Consider the following 21,107-nt stretch of genomic DNA (forward strand, 5'->3'; position numbering starts at 1 on the left):
GTTGATAACAAGGGCATTTGCTAAATAGATGGTGTGTGTGCAACAATATACTGAAAGGTCAATTATATTGTGCAGCTTATCTCACCACCTGTAGTTATTTAGGTGAAAGCTCCAAAATGCTTGCCTAATATGTCTGTTTATCCAAAAGGAAGTAAAAAGGGAGAGCTAGAAAGATAGCATTGCATCACATTACATGGCAATGCAATGCACAGTTGCTGAAGTTGAACCAAAATGAGCTTGTAATCTGGCTTCTGCAACTTTGAACATGAAAAATCCAATGAGGAGAAGAAAAGCAAAGCCAAAGAGTCCATCCCAAAATCCGACAAACAAGCAAAATGAACAAAAAACATTGAATTCAATTCTTTCTGATTTTAGAAACTGCATTAAAGAAGGGGTGCACCGGTCCTGGAGATACTGCAATACCAGGTCAAAGCGTGGAGTGGACAGAGCAAGCTCTTTTTCCATCTCCCTGTTCTAAAAATCCATTTAATATATGGTCCCCAGATAGGGGACGTATCAGATATTAAACTGATAAGAACAGATACTACACTTGATCTTAGCCAAAAGGCCGAGAAGCGATAACCAGAATTGGTTTCAAACTACGGAGCCACCCAAGGATCCTGAAAAGTCCATTTGTGGAGATGAGCTCCTGGACTCCCGTTAAGAAGACATGTTGTCAACCTCTAGATCCCTTACATGCCTGCACTTTTCGGCTTGCTGCTGCTGCAATCCACGCGTTTTAGATCTGCATAACTCCACCTCTTTAAACACAGCACCTTCACCCCCTGCTGTTCCCATCCGCCTCAACACCGTTGGAAGGGAGGAGAACCAATTAAGGCGGGGGGTGGGGTGGAACGAGCAGCTGTCTACCCTTAGCAGGAGGGCTCCTGATTACATACCTCTCCTGCTGCTGCTGCTGCTGGCTGTCCAGCAGCAGACTGAAGGTGGCTGCTGCTGTGCACAGGTATATAAAGGCTCAGAGCCTATTATGACACGCGCAGCCAGCGTTCCATTGCCACATTCCATCTACTGCAGGCAGGATACCTGGCTGGCTGAATGTCGCTGAGAAGCTCACAGAGACCGCCATAAGCAACAGTTTAACAGAATGCCACAGACTAATCAACCAAACTTTTTGGGTTGGGTTCTCTTTTATAGTCTGCAGGCATTAAATGAAAGAAGTCAGTGTTCCAGCAGAAGGAGACAACGTTTCAGAAAAGGCATTGTAGCAAACCAAAAAAGAAATTTTAAGCGCAGCAGAGTAACCAGCGCACATACCTGTTAGCTCAGGTGAGTTTAAAAGGCTGCTGTTGATAACAAGGGCATTTGCTAAATAGATGGTGTGTGTGCAACAATATACTGAAAGGTCAATTATATTGTGCAGCTTATCTCACCACCTGTAGTTATTTAGGTGAAAGCTCCAAAATGCTTGCCTAATATGTCTGTTTATCCAAAAGGAAGTAAAAAGGGAGAGCTAGAAAGATAGCATTGCATCACATTACATGGCAATGCAATGCACAGTTGCTGAAGTTGAACCAAAATGAGCTTGTAATCTGGCTTCTGCAACTTTGAACATGAAAAATCCAATGAGGAGAAGAAAAGCAAAGCCAAAGAGTCCATCCCAAAATCTGACAAACAAGCAAAATGAACAAAAAACATTGAATTCAATTCTTTCTGATTTTAGAAACTACATTAAAGAAGGGGTGCACCGGTCCTGGAGATACTGCAATACCAGGTCAATGCGTGGAGTGGACAGAGCAAGCTCTTTTTCCATCTCCCTGTTCTAAAAATCCATTTAATATATGGTCCCCAGATAGGGGACGTATCAGATATTAAACTGATAAGAACAGATACTACACTTGATCTTAGCCAAAAGGCCGAGAAGCGATAACCAGAATTGGTTTCAAACTACGGAGCCACCCAAGGATCCTGAAAAGTCCATTTGTGGAGATGAGCTCCTGGACTCCCGTTAAGAAGACATGTTGTCAACCTCTAGATCCCTTACATGCCTGCACTTTTCGGCTTGCTGCTGCTGCAATCCACGCGTTTTAGATCTGCATAACTCCACCTCTTTAAACACAGCACCTTCACCCCCTGCTGTTCCCACCCGCCTCAACACCGTTGGAAGGGAGGAGAACCAATTAAGGCGGGGGGTGGGGTGGAACGAGCAGCTGTCTACCCTTAGCAGGAGGGCTCCTGATTACATACCTCTCCTGCTGCTGCTGCTGCTGGCTGTCCAGCAGCAGACTGAAGGTGGCTGCTGCTGTGCACAGGTATATAAAGGCTCAGAGCCTATTATGACACGCGCAGCCAGCGTTCCATTGCCACATTCCATCTACTGCAGGCAGGATACCTGGCTGGCTGAATGTCGCTGAGAAGCTCACAGAGACCGCCATAAGCAACAGTTTAACAGAATGCCACAGACTAATCAACCAAACTTTTTGGGTTGGGTTCTCTTTTATAGTCTGCAGGCATTAAATGAAAGAAGTCAGTGTTCCAGCAGAAGGAGACAACGTTTCAGAAAAGGCATTGTAGCAAACCAAAAAAGAAATTTTAAGCGCAGCAGAGTAACCAGCGCACATACCTGTTAGCTCAGGTGAGTTTAAAAGGCTGCTGTTGATAACAAGGGCATTTGCTAAATAGATGGTGTGTGTGCAACAATATACTGAAAGGTCAATTATATTGTGCAGCTTATCTCACCACCTGTAGTTATTTAGGTGAAAGCTCCAAAATGCTTGCCTAATATGTCTGTTTATCCAAAAGGAAGTAAAAAGGGAGAGCTAGAAAGATAGCATTGCATCACATTACATGGCAATGCAATGCACAGTTGCTGAAGTTGAACCAAAATGAGCTTGTAATCTGGCTTCTGCAACTTTGAACATGAAAAATCCAATGAGGAGAAGAAAAGCAAAGCCAAAGAGTCCATCCCAAAATCCGACAAACAAGCAAAATGAACAAAAAACATTGAATTCAATTCTTTCTGATTTTAGAAACTGCATTAAAGAAGGGGTGCACCGGTCCTGGAGATACTGCAATACCAGGTCAATGCGTGGAGTGGACAGAGCAAGCTCTTTTTCCATCTCCCTGTTCTAAAAATCCATTTAATATATGGTCCCCAGATAGGGGACGTATCAGATATTAAACTGATAAGAACAGATACTACACTTGATCTTAGCCAAAAGGCCGAGAAGCGATAACCAGAATTGGTTTCAAACTACGGAGCCACCCAAGGATCCTGAAAAGTCCATTTGTGGAGATGAGCTCCTGGACTCCCGTTAAGAAGACATGTTGTCAACCTCTAGATCCCTTACATGCCTGCACTTTTCGGCTTGCTGCTGCTGCAATCCACGCGTTTTAGATCTGCATAACTCCACCTCTTTAAACACAGCACCTTCACCCCCTGCTGTTCCCACCCGCCTCAACACCGTTGGAAGGGAGGAGAACCAATTAAGGTGGGGGGTGGAGTGGAACGAGCAGCTGTCTACCCTTAGCAGGAGGGCTCCTGATTACATACCTCTCCTGCTGCTGCTGCTGCTGGCTGTCCAGCAGCAGACTGAAGGTGGCTGCTGCTGTGCACAGGTATATAAAGGCTCAGAGCCTATTATGACACGCGCAGCCAGCGTTCCATTGCCACATTCCATCTACTGCAGGCAGGATACCTGGCTGGCTGAATGTCGCTGAGAAGCTCACAGAGACCGCCATAAGCAACAGTTTAACAGAATGCCACAGACTAATCAACCAAACTTTTTGGGTTGGGTTCTCTTTTATAGTCTGCAGGCATTAAATGAAAGAAGTCAGTGTTCCAGCAGAAGGAGACAACGTTTCAGAAAAGGCATTGTAGCAAACCAAAAAAGAAATTTTAAGCGCAGCAGAGTAACCAGCGCACATACCTGTTAGCTCAGGTGAGTTTAAAAGGCTGCTGTTGATAACAAGGGCATTTGCTAAATAGATGGTGTGTGTGCAACAATATACTGAAAGGTCAATTATATTGTGCAGCTTATCTCACCACCTGTAGTTATTTAGGTGAAAGCTCCAAAATGCTTGCCTAATATGTCTGTTTATCCAAAAGGAAGTAAAAAGGGAGAGCTAGAAAGATAGCATTGCATCACATTACATGGCAATGCAATGCACAGTTGCTGAAGTTGAACCAAAATGAGCTTGTAATCTGGCTTCTGCAACTTTGAACATGAAAAATCCAATGAGGAGAAGAAAAGCAAAGCCAAAGAGTCCATCCCAAAATCCGACAAACAAGCAAAATGAACAAAAAACATTGAATTCAATTCTTTCTGATTTTAGAAACTGCATTAAAGAAGGGGTGCACCGGTCCTGGAGATACTGCAATACCAGGTCAATGCGTGGAGTGGACAGAGCAAGCTCTTTTTCCATCTCCCTGTTCTAAAAATCCATTTAATATATGGTCCCCAGATAGGGGACGTATCAGATATTAAACTGATAAGAACAGATACTACACTTGATCTTAGCCAAAAGGCCGAGAAGCGATAACCAGAATTGGTTTCAAACTACGGAGCCACCCAAGGATCCTGAAAAGTCCATTTGTGGAGATGAGCTCCTGGACTCCCGTTAAGAAGACATGTTGTCAACCTCTAGATCCCTTACATGCCTGCACTTTTCGGCTTGCTGCTGCTGCAATCCACGCGTTTTAGATCTGCATAACTCCACCTCTTTAAACACAGCACCTTCACCCCCTGCTGTTCCCACCCGCCTCAACATCGTTGGAAGGGAGGAGAACCAATTAAGGCGGGGGGTGGGGTGGAACGAGCAGCTGTCTACCCTTAGCAGGAGGGCTCCTGATTACATACCTCTCCTGCTGCTGCTGCTGCTGGCTGTCCAGCAGCAGACTGAAGGTGGCTGCTGCTGTGCACAGGTATATAAAGGCTCAGAGCCTATTATGACACGCGCAGCCAGCGTTCCATTGCCACATTCCATCTACTGCAGGCAGGATACCTGGCTGGCTGAATGTCGCTGAGAAGCTCACAGAGACCGCCATAAGCAACAGTTTAACAGAATGCCACAGACTAATCAACCAAACTTTTTGGGTTGGGTTCTCTTTTATAGTCTGCAGGCATTAAATGAAAGAAGTCAGTGTTCCAGCAGAAGGAGACAACGTTTCAGAAAAGGCATTGTAGCAAACCAAAAAAGAAATTTTAAGCGCAGCAGAGTAACCAGCGCACATACCTGTTAGCTCAGGTGAGTTTAAAAGGCTGCTGTTGATAACAAGGGCATTTGCTAAATAGATGGTGTGTGTGCAACAATATACTGAAAGGTCAATTATATTATGCAGCTTATCTCACCACCTGTAGTTATTTAGGTGAAAGCTCCAAAATGCTTGCCTAATATGTCTGTTTATCCAAAAGGAAGTAAAAAGGGAGAGCTAGAAAGATAGCATTGCATCACATTACATGGCAATGCAATGCACAGTTGCTGAAGTTGAACCAAAATGAGGTTGTAATCTGGCTTCTGCAACTTTGAACATGAAAAATCCAATGAGGAGAAGAAAAGCAAAGCCAAAGAGTCCATCCCAAAATCCGACAAACAAGCAAAATGAACAAAAAACATTGAATTCAATTCTTTCTGATTTTAGAAACTGCATTAAAGAAGGGGTGCACCGGTCCTGGAGATACTGCAATACCAGGACAATGCGTGGAGTGGACAGAGCAAGCTCTTTTTCCATCTCCCTGTTCTAAAAATCCATTTAATATATGGTCCCCAGATAGGGGACGTATCAGATATTAAACTGATAAGAACAGATTTTTTTGATTGAATATATCTTTTATTAGCACAAAAAATAAGTTAACAGACAGTGTACAGTGCCGCAGCCCAGTACACACAGAATTCTACATCATATTTACGTAGCATGAGGATACGACGCACTAACTAGACACATCACACCCCTATGCTACACAAAACACTCAATCTGAAAGAAAAAGCATGTCAATCAATACAGTACGACGAACCGTGATAAGGGATGGGGATTGGGAAAAAGGGGATGGGGAGGGGAAAATCACAGGCCCGAAGCTTTATTGAAAGACAAGACACATAAGGGGAGAGGGGGAGGAGGGGTTTAGTCCTCGTCCTCGTCCTCCGGACCGTCCATGATGGAATAGTCTCTGAGCAGGCTGTGGATCAGCCTGCGGCAGTCCTGGATGGACATCCTCTCCCTCCTCAAGATGAGCCGGTTCCTGGCGACCCAAACGGCATCCTTGAAGCAGTTCATAAGGCGCCAAGCCTCCTGGATGGCTCCGACGGTATGAACCCCAGGGAAGAGTCCGTAAAGCACAGAATGGTGCGATAGGCTCGCCCTGGGGACAGAGTTCCTCAGGTCGTCCTCAAGTGCAGTCAATAGGCGCTGTGCAAATCCGCAGTCCCAAAAAGTGTGCAAAGATGTTTCCTCCACGAAGGGGCACCTTGGGCAGTACCGGGTCTTGCACAGGTTCCGGGCATGCATGAATGACCGGACGGGCAGTCCGCCCTGAATCGCCATCCACGACAAGTCCTTGTGCCCGTTGGTCAGCCTGTCAGACGACACATTTGTCCACACAGTCTCCAGCGTGTCCTGGTGAAGTCCTGTGATGTTCTCCACGTCATCCTTGGCTCTGATTAGCTTGTGGATAGTTTTGGGCTTCCACAAGTCGGGCTTGAGTCCCTCCAGTTGATGCTCCCCCACAAATCGAACGACGTCTCCGTAGAACCATGGCGTCGTCCAGTTGTAGGGGAAGGAGCTGTCCCACTTGTCCCAGCCGAGTCGCCTCCAAAGAGGAAGCAGGAAGAAGCGAGACATGGACCTGCCCGCGGAGCCATTCTTGACTTGCAAAGTCCGGCGGAAACAATCACACACAAAAGAGGATCGCAGGAGGGTGGGGATATCTGGAACGCCCTTCCCACCCTTGCGAGGCTCCTTGTACATGACGGCCCGCCTGACTCTGTCCATCTTGGATCCCCAGACAAAGTGAAACACTGTCCTGGTAATGGCCCTGCACACAGTGACGTGTGGGGGCCAGGCCTGCGCCGTGTACTGCAAGACGGGCAGGACCTCATTACGCAGGATGAGTGCCTTACCCTCACAAGTGAGGTGTCTGAGGCTCCAGAGTCCGATCCGTTGCTTCACCTTGGCCAAGCGTTCTTGCCAGGACTTGAGGGCCGCTCCTTCCTTCCCGAACCAGACTCCCAGCACCTTGAGGAAATCCGGTTGAATGTTGAAGGGGAAGGGGGCGGAGGAGGCCGGCTGCCAATCCCCGAAGAGCATGGCTTCCGACTTCCTGCAGTTGACTTTGGCCCCTGAAGCCCGGCCGAACCTCTCACACGTCTGGACGAGGGCGTCGACTGAACCACGATCAGCGCAGAAGACGGTGACGTCGTCCATGTAGAGCGAGCACTTGACCTCGTGTCGTCCCGGACCCGGTGCGGTGATCCCTCTGATCTCTCCATTCTGCCGGATAGCCTCTGCGAAGAGTTCTATAACACAAACAAAAAGAAGAGGTGATAGAGGGCAGCCTTGTCTGACCCCAGAGAGGACAGGGAAGGGGTCAGTCTTCCAGCCGTTCACCAACACCGAGCTGTGGATATCAAAATACATCAGACGGACATACGAACAAAACATGTTACCCAAACCTAACCGGTGCAGAGCTCGGCCCATGAACTCGTGGGAAACCCGGTCGAAGGCCTTCTCCTGATCCAAGGAGACCAGGGCCGCGTGTGCGCGGCGGACCTTGATGTACTCGACCGTGTCCCGCATGAGAGCGAGGCTGTCTGCGATGCGACGTCCAGGGATGCCGCAGGTCTGGTCCGGGTGGATGATCCGTCCGATGACCGTCTTAAGTCGTGTCGCCATCGTCTTGGCCAGGATCTTGTAGTCCACGTTGAGCAGAGTGATGGGACGCCAATTCCTCAGGTCGCACCTCTCTCCCTTCCGCTTGTACAGGATCGTGACCATTCCTTCCCTCAAAGATGGAGGCATTCTACCCTCCACCACCATCTCCTCGTACAGGTCCAACAGGTCCGGACAGATGAGGTCTCCCAGCGCTACATAGAGCTCCGCTGGAAGACCATCACTGCCCGGGGTCCTGCCGGTCCTAAAGGATTTAGCGGCAGAGAGCAATTCGCCCACCATCAGAGGTTTGTCCAAGGCTGCCGTGCCTGCAGGATCAAGATGGTTAGTGATACCTGACAGGAACTTATCAGCAGCGTCGGGGTCGGTAGTCTTGTGGGAGTAGAGTTCGCTGTAGAAGTCGCTGACGACCCTCATCACGTCCTCCTTCCCACGTCGCATGTTTCCGCTCTCGTCTCGCAGCTCGTTCAGGGGCGTGTGACCGGCATGAAGTTTCCTGAAAAAGAATGAGTTACATTTCTCACCCTTCTCCAGATTCTCCACTTTGGAACGGAAGATGATTCGCTTGGACTCCTCCTCAAAGTGCCTTTTCAGGCTCTTCTTGGTCTCCTCCAGCTCCTCCCTCACGTCCCAGCCGCAGTGAAGAAGGTCCTGCAGCGACCGCAGCTCGCGCTGCAGCCCTCTGAAGTCCCTCCTCTTCTCACACGCCTGTTGTCGACCCTTGGCCTGAAAGAAACAGCGAAACTCAAGTTTAACATATTCCCACCAATCAGAGACTGTTTGGAAGCTACCCTTGTAGGACTGCCACATTGCGTAGGCTGCTCTCAGCTCCTCCACGACTTCATCCTGAGCCAGCAGAGCACAATTCAGCTTCCAGGAGCCGGGGCCGGACGGAAAACCGTCGCCGAGGACACCTTGTAAGTGAATGGCTCTGTGGTCGGAGAAGAAGCAGGAGACCATCGAGTGCCTACTCTGCCTGACTGCCCGAGAGGTGAACACAAAGTCAATCCTGGAGCGGAGTGAGCCATCGGGTCGGCTCCACGAATAGTTCGTGGAGCCTCTCCCCATGGAGCCCACCACGTCCTGAAGAGAGGCCTCGGTTACCATCTCGATGAGCAGCTTGGACGTGATGTCCAACTTGGCAGATGTGCCAGAACTACGACCGTCCTCCTCGATGGGGCAGTTGAAATCCCCGGCCATCACTAAGGTCCTGGTGGTGGCAAGCTGAAGCCGCAGGGTCTGGAAAAGCTCCAAACGCTCATTCTTCAGTGGGGACGCATACACGTTGATGAACCTGACAGGTTCTCCCGCCCAGTTGCCATCTACAACAAGAGCCCTGCCGCAGATGAGCTCCTGGACGGACTCAAGCGTGAATGCGCCCCCCCTGATCAGAATTGCGACCCCCGCAGACTTGCAGTCACCCCCACCGGACCAGTAGGATGGACCGTGGGACCACTCCCTGGCCAGATGTTTGAAGGACCTAGAGGAGGGAAGGGAACATTCCTGCAACATATAAACATCACACAACTGGGAAGTAAGGAAGGCATAAATAGTCTGACGTCTGAACTTGTCCTTGATGCTCCTGACATTAATGGAAAATAAGTTAATATTAGCCATCATGTAGGGAAAAAAGAAAAAGTTAGCGCAGGCAATACACCTTAGTTACCACTCCGGTCGGGTGGTCCCTCGTCGGTGTTGACTGCTGGTGACGGGATCACCAGCAGGCCCTCTTCCTCCATCTGGTCAAGCAGCGCGGCCTCGATCTCGGCGACCACCAGTTCCTCCTCTTCTGGCTCGGCCACCAGGGTCTCAACCATGTGCTCCATCTCTTCTGGCTCAGGGAGGGTATCCTCCTTTTCGCCTACGAAATCCAGAATCTTCTTTTTGGAGGATTCAGTAGCAGGGCTGTCCTCCACCTTCCTCTTTCCCCGGGTTGGAACTGGGGAGACAAGAAGGGGAAAATCCTCCTCGGAATAGATAGCGGCGGGTGGAGGAAAGGTTAATTCCACCGCTACCATGGTCTGGGGAGGGAGAGTGGCTGCCGGGGCAGGGGAAAGGACACCTGCTGAGGAGTAGGGGGAGGAGGAAGAGGAAGTGGAATCCTCAGCAGGGGTGGCCGGGGTGGGGGGGCATTGGACGGGGGTGGCAGGGGGAGGGATCGAGAGAGGGGTGACAGAACTCTTACCCTCCTTTGACTTTTTCTTCTGCTTCGGAGCTGCTGGGACCGTCGCTGGGGCTTTGGCCACCGACTCCTTGACCGCTTTGGCCTTGGTCGTCTCGGCCTTGGCCGCTGGGGCCTTGGTCGTCGCGTCCTTGACCTTCACAGGCCTGGTCGTCGGGGCCTTGTCCTCCGTAGCTGGGGTCGTCGCAACCACCGATGCCCAGGATCTCTCACGCCTGGGGCAATCCTTGTACAGATGAGCCGCCAGCCCACACAGGTTGCAGGACGTCTTCTTCGGGCAGTCCTTCGAGCTGTGTCCCGTCACTCGACAAATCCTGCAGGCATCCTCCTTGCAGTCCTTCATCTCGTGGCCGTTCTTGCCGCATCTCCTGCAGTTCCGCGGCATGTCCGGGTAATAGATGAGGCCGTAGGAGTTGCCCAGGGAGAATGTCGGGGGCAGGTGCCGAAGTCCGTCTGAGTACGCCAGGTCCCTGTGAAGTCTAACGGTCACCGACCACTTACCTGTCCAGAAGCCGAGTCCATTCAGGATGTGAGAGGGTTCCTTCACAACCAAACAGAAGCGTCTCAGGAAGGTACAGATGTCTTGGCCTGGGGTGTGCGGGTTGCGCATGGAGACCGTGATCCTACTTTCATCCCTCTGGATAGGGCAGCTACCTGTAAAGGCAGAGAAAGAATTATCCGGTCCTTTTGCGCTTACCATTTCCCAGAACCTCCTGCAGGTGTTCACAGTGGCGAAGGTGACGAAGAAGATCCCCGTCAAGAAGGTCTGGATGCTGAGGGTGTCCGACCTGGAGAAGCCTCGATCCAGCAGCATCTTCTGGCAGAACACGTCCGAGGACATGTCCGGCACCCTCCCATCCACTTCCTTCAGCTTCAGGGCCACCGTCTGCCGCATCCATGGCTCCAGGGCTGGAGCTTCGTGGCGGGGCTTCTGGGGTCCCTTCTGCTGGCCAGTCGTGGAGGCAGAGTCCTTGGGGTCAGAATCGGCTCCTGGCTGGGCCCTCCTGGCTGTCCCCAGCTCCAGGCTCTTCTTTTCGGCCTTCCTCGCAGCGCTTGCCATGGCTTTCCTCCTGCAGTTACTTCTTGGAGCTGGATCTGGAACTCTTCCCGGAATGGGTGGAGCTATGCAGATTCTTCTCCCGTCGTGTTCTGGACAAATTCCCCGAAAGGTCTTTGTCTCGATGATTTTCTTCCTCGAAGATTCCACAGGACAGCCCGATTCTTCTCCGAGTCTTCGTCTTCTTCTGGATTCTTTAGAGCTTCTTCCTCCCACCGATATCCGCCTTCGTTCTCCGATGTCAGCTGGGCTCCGAAGCTCTTCTCCTTCCGAGTTCGATCGCTCTCGTCAAGTGTAGATCGTAGCTCTTGTGTTTTTAAAAGAACAGATACTACACTTGATCTTAGCCAAAAGGCCGAGAAGCGATAACCAGAATTGGTTTCAAACTACGGAGCCACCCAAGGATCCTGAAAAGTCCATTTGTGGAGATGAGCTCCTGGACTCCCGTTAAGAAGACATGTTGTCAACCTCTAGATCCCTTACATGCCTGCACTTTTCGGCTTGCTGCTGCTGCAATCCACGCGTTTTAGATCTGCATAACTCCACCTCTTTAAACACAGCACCTTCACCCCCTGCTGTTCCCACCCGCCTCAACACCGTTGGAAGGGAGGAGAACCAATTAAGGCGGGGGGTGGGGTGGAACGAGCAGCTGTCTACCCTTAGCAGGAGGGCTCCTGATTACATACCTCTCCTGCTGCTGCTGCTGCTGGCTGTCCAGCAGCAGACTGAAGGTGGCTGCTGCTGTGCACAGGTATATAAAGGCTCAGAGCCTATTATGACACGCGCAGCCAGCGTTCCATTGCCACATTCCATCTACTGCAGGCAGGATACCTGGCTGGCTGAATGTCGCTGAGAAGCTCACAGAGACCGCCATAAGCAACAGTTTAACAGAATGCCACAGACTAATCAACCAAACTTTTTGGGTTGGGTTCTCTTTTATAGTCTGCAGGCATTAAATGAAAGAAGTCAGTGTTCCAGCAGAAGGAGACAACGTTTCAGAAAAGGCATTGTAGCAAACCAAAAAAGAAATTTTAAGCGCAGCAGAGTAACCAGCGCACATATCTGTTAGCTCAGGTGAGTTTAAAAGGCTGCTGTTGATAACAAGGGCATTTGCTAAATAGATGGTGTGTGTGCAACAATATACTGAAAGGTCAATTATATTGTGCAGCTTATCTCACCACCTGTAGTTATTTAGGTGAAAGCTCCAAAATGCTTGCCTAATATGTCTGTTTATCCAAAAGGAAGTAAAAAGGGAGAGCTAGAAAGATAGCATTGCATCACATTACATGGCAATGCAATGCACAGTTGCTGAAGTTGAACCAAAATGAGCTTGTAATCTGGCTTCTGCAACTTTGAACATGAAAAATCCAATGAGGAGAAGAAAAGCAAAGCCAAAGAGTCCATCCCAAAATCCGACAAACAAGCAAAATGAACAAAAAACATTGAATTCAATTCTTTCTGATTTTAGAAACTGCATTAAAGAAGGGGTGCACCGGTCCTGGAGATACTGCAATACCAGGTCAATGCGTGGAGTGGACAGAGCAAGCTCTTTTTCCATCTCCCTGTTCTAAAAATCCATTTAATATATGGTCCCCAGATAGGGGACGTATCAGATATTAAACTGATAAGAACAGATACTACACTTGATCTTAGCCAAAAGGCCGAGAAGCGATAACCAGAATTGGTTTCAAACTACGGAGCCACCCAAGGATCCTGAAAAGTCCATTTGTGGAGATGAGCTCCTGGACTCCCGTTAAGAAGACATGTTGTCAACCTCTAGATCCCTTACATGCCTGCACTTTTCGGCTTGCTGCTGCTGCAATCCACGCGTTTTAGATCTGCATAACTCCACCTCTTTAAACACAGCACCTTCACCCCCTGCTGTTCCCACCCGCCTCAACACCGTTGGAAGGGAGGAGAACCAATTAAGGCGGGGGGTGGGGTGGAACGAGCAGCTGTCTACCCTTAGCAGGAGGGCTCCTGATTACATACCTCTCCTGCTGCTGCTGCTGCTGGCTGTCCAGCAGCAGACTGAAGGTGGCTGCTGCTGTGCACAGGTATATAAAGGCTCAGAGCCTATTATGACACGCGCAGCCAGCGTTCCATTGCCACATTCCATCTACTGCAGGCAGGATACCTGGCTGGCTGAATGTCGCTGAGAAGCTCACAGAGACCGCCATAAGCAACAGTTTAACAGAATGCCACAGACTAATCAACCAAACTTTTTGGGTTGGGTTCTCTTTTATAGTCTGCAGGCATTAAATGAAAGAAGTCAGTGTTCCAGCAGAAGGAGACAACGTTTCAGAAAAGGCATTGTAGCAAACCAAAAAAGAAATTTTAAGCGCAGCAGAGTAACCAGCGCACATACCTGTTAGCTCAGGTGAGTTTAAAAGGCTGCTGTTGATAACAAGGGCATTTGCTAAATAGATGGTGTGTGTGCAACAATATACTGAAAGGTCAATTATATTGTGCAGCTTATCTCACCACCTGTAGTTATTTAGGTGAAAGCTCCAAAATGCTTGCCTAATATGTCTGTTTATCCAAAAGGAAGTAAAAAGGGAGAGCTAGAAAGATAGCATTGCATCACATTACATGGCAATGCAATGCACAGTTGCTGAAGTTGAACCAAAATGAGCTTGTAATCTGGCTTCTGCAACTTTGAACATGAAAAATCCAATGAGGAGAAGAAAAGCAAAGCCAAAGAGTCCATCCCAAAATCCGACAAACAAGCAAAATGAACAAAAAACATTGAATTCAATTCTTTCTGATTTTAGAAACTGCATTAAAGAAGGGGTGCACCGGTCCTGGAGATACTGCAATACCAGGTCAATGCGTGGAGTGGACAGAGCAAGCTCTTTTTCCATCTCCCTGTTCTAAAAATCCATTTAATATATGGTCCCCAGATAGGGGACGTATCAGATATTAAACTGATAAGAACAGATACTACACTTGATCTTAGCCAAAAGGCCGAGAAGCGATAACCAGAATTGGTTTCAAACTACGGAGCCACCCAAGGATCCTGAAAAGTCCATTTGTGGAGATGAGCTCCTGGACTCCCGTTAAGAAGACATGTTGTCAACCTCTAGATCCCTTACATGCCTGCACTTTTCGGCTTGCTGCTGCTGCAATCCACGCGTTTTAGATCTGCATAACTCCACCTCTTTAAACACAGCACCTTCACCCCCTGCTGTTCCCACCCGCCTCAACACCGTTGGAAGGGAGGAGAACCAATTAAGGCGGGGGGTGGGGTGGAACGAGCAGCTGTCTACCCTTAGCAGGAGGGCTCCTGATTACATACCTCTCCTGCTGCTGCTGCTGCTGGCTGTCCAGCAGCAGACTGAAGGTGGCTGCTGCTGTGCACAGGTATATAAAGGCTCAGAGCCTATTATGACACGCGCAGCCAGCGTTCCATTGCCACATTCCATCTACTGCAGGCAGGATACCTGGCTGGCTGAATGTCGCTGAGAAGCTCACAGAGACCGCCATAAGCAACAGTTTAACAGAATGCCACAGACTAATCAACCAAACTTTTTGGGTTGGGTTCTCTTTTATAGTCTGCAGGCATTAAATGAAAGAAGTCAGTGTTCCAGCAGAAGGAGACAACGTTTCAGAAAAGGCATTGTAGCAAACCAAAAAAGAAATTTTAAGCGCAGCAGAGTAACCAGCGCACATACCTGTTAGCTCAGGTGAGTTTAAAAGGCTGCTGTTGATAACAAGGGCATTTGCTAAATAGATGGTGTGTGTGCAACAATATACTGAAAGGTCAATTATATTGTGCAGCTTATCTCACCACCTGTAGTTATTTAGGTGAAAGCTCCAAAATGCTTGCCTAATATGTCTGTTTATCCAAAAGGAAGTAAAAAGGGAGAGCTAGAAAGATAGCATTGCATCACATTACATGGCAATGCAATGCACAGTTGCTGAAGTTGAACCAAAATGAGCTTGTAATCTGGCTTCTGCAACTTTGAACATGAAAAATCCAATGAGGAGAAGAAAAGCAAAGCCAAAGAGTCCATCCCAAAATCCGACAAACAAGCAAAATGAACAAAAAACATTGAATTCAATTCTTTCTGATTTTAGAAACTGCATTAAAGAAGGGGTGCACCGGTCCTGGAGATACTGCAATACCAGGTCAATGCGTGGAGTGGACAGAGCAAGCTCTTTTTCCATCTCCCTGTTCTAAAAATCCATTTAATATATGGTCCCCAGATAGGGGACGTATCAGATATTAAACTGATAAGAACAGATACTACACTTGATCTTAGCCAAAAGGCCGAGAAGCGATAACCAGAATTGGTTTCAAACTACGGAGCCACCCAAGGATCCTGAAAAGTCCATTTGTGGAGATGAGCTCCTGGACTCCCGTTAAGAAGACATGTTGTCAACCTCTAGATCCCTTACATGCCTGCACTTTTCGGCTTGCTGCTGCTGCAATCCACGCGTTTTAGATCTGCATAACTCCACCTCTTTAAACACAGCACCTTCACCCCCTGCTGTTCCCACCCGCCTCAACACCGTTGGAAGGGAGGAGAACCAATTAAGGCGGGGGGTGGGGTGGAACGAGCAGCTGTCTACCCTTAGCAGGAGGGCTCCTGATTACATACCTCTCCTGCTGCTGCTGCTGCTGGCTGTCCAGCAGCAGACTGAAGGTGGCTGCTGCTGTGCACAGGTATATAAAGGCTCAGAGCCTATTATGACACGCGCAGCCAGCGTTCCATTGCCACATTCCATCTACTGCAGGCAGGATACCTGGCTGGCTGAATGTCGCTGAGAAGCTCACAGAGACCGCCATAAGCAACAGTTTAACAGAATGCCACAGACTAATCAACCAAACTTTTTGGGTTGGGTTCTCTTTTATAGTCTGCAGGCATTAAATGAAAGAAGTCAGTGTTCCAGCAGAAGGAGACAACGTTTCAGAAAAGGCATTGTAGCAAAACAAAAAAGAAATTTTAAGCGCAGCAGAGTAACCAGCGCACATACCTGTTAGCTCAGGTGAGTTTAAAAGGCTGCTGTTGATAACAAGGGCATTTGCTAAATAGATGGTGTGTGTGCAACAATATACTGAAAGGTCAATTATATTGTGCAGCTTATCTCACCACCTGTAGTTATTTAGGTGAAAGCTCCAAAATGCTTGCCTAATATGTCTGTTTATCCAAAAGGAAGTAAAAAGGGAGAGCTAGAAAGATAGCATTGCATCACATTACATGGCAATGCAATGCACAGTTGCTGAAGTTGAACCAAAATGAGCTTGTAATCTGGCTTCTGCAACTTTGAACATGAAAAATCCAATGAGGAGAAGAAAAGCAAAGCCAAAGAGTCCATCCCAAAATCCGACAAACAAGCAAAATGAACAAAAAACATTGAATTCAATTCTTTCTGATTTTAGAAACTGCATTAAAGAAGGGGTGCACCGGTCCTGGAGATACTGCAATACCAGGTCAATGCGTGGAGTGGACAGAGCAAGCTCTTTTTCCATCTCCCTGTTCTAAAAATCCATTTAATATATGGTCCCCAGATAGGGGACGTATCAGATATTAAACTGATAAGAACAGATACTACACTTGATCTTAGCCAAAAGGCCGAGAAGCGATAACCAGAATTGGTTTCAAACTACGGAGCCACCCAAGGATCCTGAAAAGTCCATTTGTGGAGATGAGCTCCTGGACTCCCGTTAAGAAGACATGTTGTCAACCTCTAGATCCCTTACATGCCTGCACTTTTCGGCTTGCTGCTGCTGCAATCCACGCGTTTTAGATCTGCATAACTCCACCTCTTTAAACACAGCACCTTCACCCCCTGCTGTTCCCACCCGCCTCAACACCGTTGGAAGGGAGGAGAACCAATTAAGGCGGGGGGTGGGGTGGAACGAGCAGCTGTCTACCCTTAGCAGGAGGGCTCCTGATTACATACCTCTCCTGCTGCTGCTGCTGCTGGCTGTCCAGCAGCAGACTGAAGGTGGCTGCTGCTGTGCACAGGTATATAAAGGCTCAGAGCCTATTATGACACGCGCAGCCAGCGTTCCATTGCCACATTCCATCTACTGCAGGCAGGATACCTGGCTGGCTGAATGTCGCTGAGAAGCTCACAGAGACCGCCATAAGCAACAGTTTAACAGAATGCCACAGACTAATCAACCAAACTTTTTGGGTTGGGTTCTCTTTTATAGTCTGCAGGCATTAAATGAAAGAAGTCAGTGTTCCAGCAGAAGGAGACAACGTTTCAGAAAAGGCATTGTAGCAAACCAAAAAAGAAATTTTAAGCGCAGCAGAGTAACCAGCGCACATACCTGTTAGCTCAGGTGAGTTTAAAAGGCTGCTGTTGATAACAAGGGCATTTGCTAAATAGATGGTGTGTGTGCAACAATATACTGAAAGGTCAATTATATTGTGCAGCTTATCTCACCACCTGTAGTTATTTAGGTGAAAGCTCCAAAATGCTTGCCTAATATGTCTGTTTATCCAAAAGGAAGTAAAAAGGGAGAGCTAGAAAGATAGCATTGCATCACATTACATGGCAATGCAATGCACAGTTGCTGAAGTTGAACCAAAATGAGCTTGTAATCTGGCTTCTGCAACTTTGAACATGAAAAATCCAATGAGGAGAAGAAAAGCAAAGCCAAAGAATCCATCCCAAAATCCGACAAACAAGCAAAATGAACAAAAAACATTGAATTCAATTCTTTCTGATTTTAGAAACTGCATTAAAGAAGGGGTGCACCGGTCCTGGAGATACTGCAATACCAGGTCAATGCGTGGAGTGGACAGAGCAAGCTCTTTTTCCATCTCCCTGTTCTAAAAATCCATTTAATATATGGTCCCCAGATAGGGGACGTATCAGACATTAAACTGATAAGAACAGATACTACACTTGATCTTAGCCAAAAGGCCGAGAAGCGATAACCAGAATTGGTTTCAAACTACGGAGCCACCCAAGGATCCTGAAAAGTCCATTTGTGGAGATGAGCTCCTGGACTCCCGTTAAGAAGACATGTTGTCAACCTCTAGATCCCTTACATGCCTGCACTTTTCGGCTTGCTGCTGCTGCAATCCACGCGTTTTAGATCTGCATAACTCCACCTCTTTAAACACAGCACCTTCACCCCCTGCTGTTCCCACCCGCCTCAACACCGTTGGAAGGGAGGAGAACCAATTAAGGCGGGGGGTGGGGTGGAACGAGCAGCTGTCTACCCTTAGCAGGAGGGCTCCTGATTACATACCTCTCCTGCTGCTGCTGCTGCTGGCTGTCCAGCAGCAGACTGAAGGTGGCTGCTGCTGTGCACAGGTATATAAAGGCTCAGAGCCTATTATGACACGCGCAGCCAGCGTTCCATTGCCACATTCCATCTACTGCAGGCAGGATACCTGGCTGGCTGAATGTCGCTGAGAAGCTCACAGAGACCGCCATAAGCAACAGTTTAACAGAATGCCACAGACTAATCAACCAAACTTTTTGGGTTGGGTTCTCTTTTATAGTCTGCAGGCATTAAATGAAAGAAGTCAGTGTTCCAGCAGAAGGAGACAACGTTTCAGAAAAGGCATTGTAGCAAACCAAAAAAGAAATTTTAAGCGCAGCAGAGTAACCAGCGCACATACCTGTTAGCTCAGGTGAGTTTAAAAGGCTGCTGTTGATAACAAGGGCATTTGCTAAATAGATGGTGTGTGTGCAACAATATACTGAAAGGTCAATTATATTGTGCAGCTTATCTCACCACCTGTAGTTATTTAGGTGAAAGCTCCAAAATGCTTGCCTAATATGTCTGTTTATCCAAAAGGAAGTAAAAAGGGAGAGCTAGAAAGATAGCATTGCATCACATTACATGGCAATGCAATGCACAGTTGCTGAAGTTGAACCAAAATGAGCTTGTAATCTGGCTTCTGCAACTTTGAACATGAAAAATCCAATGAGGAGAAGAAAAGCAAAGCCAAAGAGTCCATCCCAAAATCCGACAAACAAGCAAAATGAACAAAAAACATTGAATTCAATTCTTTCTGATTTTAGAAACTGCATTAAAGAAGGGGTGCACCGGTCCTGGAGATACTGCAATACCAGGTCAATGCGTGGAGTGGACAGAGCAAGCTCTTTTTCCATCTCCCTGTTCTAAAAATCCATTTAATATATGGTCCCCAGATAGGGGACGTATCAGATATTAAACTGATAAGAACAGATACTACACTTGATCTTAGCCAAAAGGCCGAGAAGCGATAACCAGAATTGGTTTCAAACTACGGAGCCACCCAAGGATCCTGAAAAGTCCATTTGTGGAGATGAGCTCCTGGACTCCCGTTAAGAAGACATGTTGTCAACCTCTAGATCCCTTACATGCCTACACTTTTCGGCTTGCTGCTGCTGCAATCCACGCGTTTTAGATCTGCATAACTCCACCTCTTTAAACACAGCACCTTCACCCCCTGCTGTTCCCACCCGCCTCAACACCGTTGGAAGGGAGGAGAACCAGTTAAGGCGGGGGGTGGGGTGGAACGAGCAGCTGTCTACCCTTAGCAGGAGGGCTCCTGATTACATACCTCTCCTGCTGCTGCTGCTGCTGGCTGTCCAGCAGCAGACTGAAGGTGGCTGCTGCTGTGCACAGGTATATAAAGGCTCAGAGCCTATTATGACACGCGCAGCCAGCGTTCCATTGCCACATTCCATCTACTGCAGGCAGGATACCTGGCTGGCTGAATGTCGCTGAGAAGCTCACAGAGACCGCCATAAGCAACAGTTTAACAGAATGCCACAGACTAATCAACCAAACTTTTTGGGTTGGGTTCTCTTTTATAGTCTGCAGGCATTAAATGAAAGAAGTCAGTGTTCCAGCAGAAGGAGACAACGTTTCAGAAAAGGCATTGTAGCAAACCAAAAAAGAAATTTTAAGCGCAGCAGAGTAACCAGCGCACATACCTGTTAGCTCAGGTGAGTTTAAAAGGCTGCTGTTGATAACAAGGGCATTTGCTAAATAGATGGTGTGTGTGCAACAATATACTGAAAGGTCAATTATATTGTGCAGCTTATCTCACCACCTGTAGTTATTTAGGTGAAAGCTCCAAAATGCTTGCCTAATATGTCTGTTTATCCAAAAGGAAGTAAAAAGGGAGAGCTAGAAAGATAGCATTGCATCACATTACATGGCAATGCAATGCACAGTTGCTGAAGTTGAACCAAAATGAGCTTGTAATCTGGCTTCTGCAACTTTGAACATGAAAAATCCAATGAGGAGAAGAAAAGCAAAGCCAAAGAGTCCATCCCAAAATCCGACAAACAAGCAAAATGAACAAAAAACATTGAATTCAATTCTTTCTGATTTTAGAAACTGCATTAAAGAAGGGGTGCACCGGTCCTGGAGATACTGCAATACCAGGTCAATGCGTGGAGTGGACAGAGCAAGCTCTTTTTCCATCTCCCTGTTCTAAAAATCCATTTAATATATGGTCCCCAGATAGGGGACGTATCAGATATTAAACTGATAAGAACAGATACTACACTTGATCTTAGCCAAAAGGCCGAGAAGCGATAACCAGAATTGGTTTCAAACTACGGAGCCACCCAAGGATCCTGAAAAGTCCATTTGTGGAGATGAGCTCCTGGACTCCCGTTAAGAAGACATGTTGTCAACCTCTAGATCCCTTACATGCCTGCACTTTTCGGCTTGCTGCTGCTGCAATCCACGCGTTTTAGATCTGCATAACTCCACCTCTTTAAACACAGCACCTTCACCCCCTGCTGTTCCCACCCGCCTCAACACCGTTGGAAGGGAGGAGAACCAATTAAGGCGGGGGGTGGGGTGGAACGAGCAGCTGTCTACCCTTAGCAGGAGGGCTCCTGATTACATACCTCTCCTGCTGCTGCTGCTGCTGGCTGTCCAGCAGCAGACTGAAGGTGGCTGCTGCTGTGCACAGGTATATAAAGGCTCAGAGCCTATTATGACACGCGCAGCCAGCGTTCCATTGCCACATTCCATCTACTGCAGGCAGGATACCTGGCTGGCTGAATGTCGCTGAGAAGCTCACAGAGACCGCCATAAGCAACAG

General features: G+C 48.0%; 12 non-coding genes and 1 pseudogene across 12 annotated transcripts; all 13 read right to left on the reverse strand.

Moving 5' to 3' along the window:
* Positions 1–389: 389 nt before the first annotated feature.
* LOC141225057 (U2 spliceosomal RNA) lies at positions 390–580 on the reverse strand. Its single transcript, XR_012292382.1, has one exon. It is a non-coding gene; the product is annotated as a U2 spliceosomal RNA (small nuclear RNA).
* Positions 581–1,695: 1,115 nt separating this feature from the next.
* LOC141224689 (U2 spliceosomal RNA) lies at positions 1,696–1,886 on the reverse strand. Its single transcript, XR_012292024.1, has one exon. It is a non-coding gene; the product is annotated as a U2 spliceosomal RNA (small nuclear RNA).
* Positions 1,887–3,001: 1,115 nt separating this feature from the next.
* On the reverse strand, positions 3,002–3,192 carry LOC141224690 (U2 spliceosomal RNA). The gene has a single exon (XR_012292025.1). It is a non-coding gene; the product is annotated as a U2 spliceosomal RNA (small nuclear RNA).
* Positions 3,193–4,307: 1,115 nt separating this feature from the next.
* LOC141224691 (U2 spliceosomal RNA) lies at positions 4,308–4,498 on the reverse strand. Its single transcript, XR_012292026.1, has one exon. It is a non-coding gene; the product is annotated as a U2 spliceosomal RNA (small nuclear RNA).
* Positions 4,499–5,613: 1,115 nt separating this feature from the next.
* On the reverse strand, positions 5,614–5,807 carry LOC141224408 (U2 spliceosomal RNA). The gene has a single exon (XR_012291833.1). It is a non-coding gene; the product is annotated as a U2 spliceosomal RNA (small nuclear RNA).
* A 5,564-nt stretch (positions 5,808–11,371) lies between these two features.
* On the reverse strand, positions 11,372–11,449 carry LOC141224522 (U2 spliceosomal RNA; annotated as a pseudogene).
* Positions 11,450–12,564: 1,115 nt separating this feature from the next.
* Positions 12,565–12,755, reverse strand: LOC141224692 (U2 spliceosomal RNA). The gene has a single exon (XR_012292027.1). It is a non-coding gene; the product is annotated as a U2 spliceosomal RNA (small nuclear RNA).
* A 1,115-nt stretch (positions 12,756–13,870) lies between these two features.
* LOC141224693 (U2 spliceosomal RNA) lies at positions 13,871–14,061 on the reverse strand. The gene has a single exon (XR_012292028.1). It is a non-coding gene; the product is annotated as a U2 spliceosomal RNA (small nuclear RNA).
* A 1,115-nt stretch (positions 14,062–15,176) lies between these two features.
* Positions 15,177–15,367, reverse strand: LOC141224694 (U2 spliceosomal RNA). The gene has a single exon (XR_012292029.1). It is a non-coding gene; the product is annotated as a U2 spliceosomal RNA (small nuclear RNA).
* Positions 15,368–16,482: 1,115 nt separating this feature from the next.
* Positions 16,483–16,673, reverse strand: LOC141224695 (U2 spliceosomal RNA). The gene has a single exon (XR_012292030.1). It is a non-coding gene; the product is annotated as a U2 spliceosomal RNA (small nuclear RNA).
* A 1,115-nt stretch (positions 16,674–17,788) lies between these two features.
* Positions 17,789–17,979, reverse strand: LOC141225056 (U2 spliceosomal RNA). The gene has a single exon (XR_012292381.1). It is a non-coding gene; the product is annotated as a U2 spliceosomal RNA (small nuclear RNA).
* A 1,115-nt stretch (positions 17,980–19,094) lies between these two features.
* On the reverse strand, positions 19,095–19,285 carry LOC141224697 (U2 spliceosomal RNA). The gene has a single exon (XR_012292032.1). It is a non-coding gene; the product is annotated as a U2 spliceosomal RNA (small nuclear RNA).
* Positions 19,286–20,400: 1,115 nt separating this feature from the next.
* LOC141224698 (U2 spliceosomal RNA) lies at positions 20,401–20,591 on the reverse strand. Its single transcript, XR_012292033.1, has one exon. It is a non-coding gene; the product is annotated as a U2 spliceosomal RNA (small nuclear RNA).
* Between the last annotated feature and the right edge of the window lie 516 nt (positions 20,592–21,107).

This window comes from Phyllobates terribilis, unplaced genomic scaffold, assembly GCF_046119375.1.
Source record: "Phyllobates terribilis strain yellow unplaced genomic scaffold, ASM4611937v1 Scaffold_393__1_contigs__length_1774422, whole genome shotgun sequence".
NCBI classification, from domain to species: domain Eukaryota; kingdom Metazoa; phylum Chordata; class Amphibia; order Anura; family Dendrobatidae; genus Phyllobates; species Phyllobates terribilis.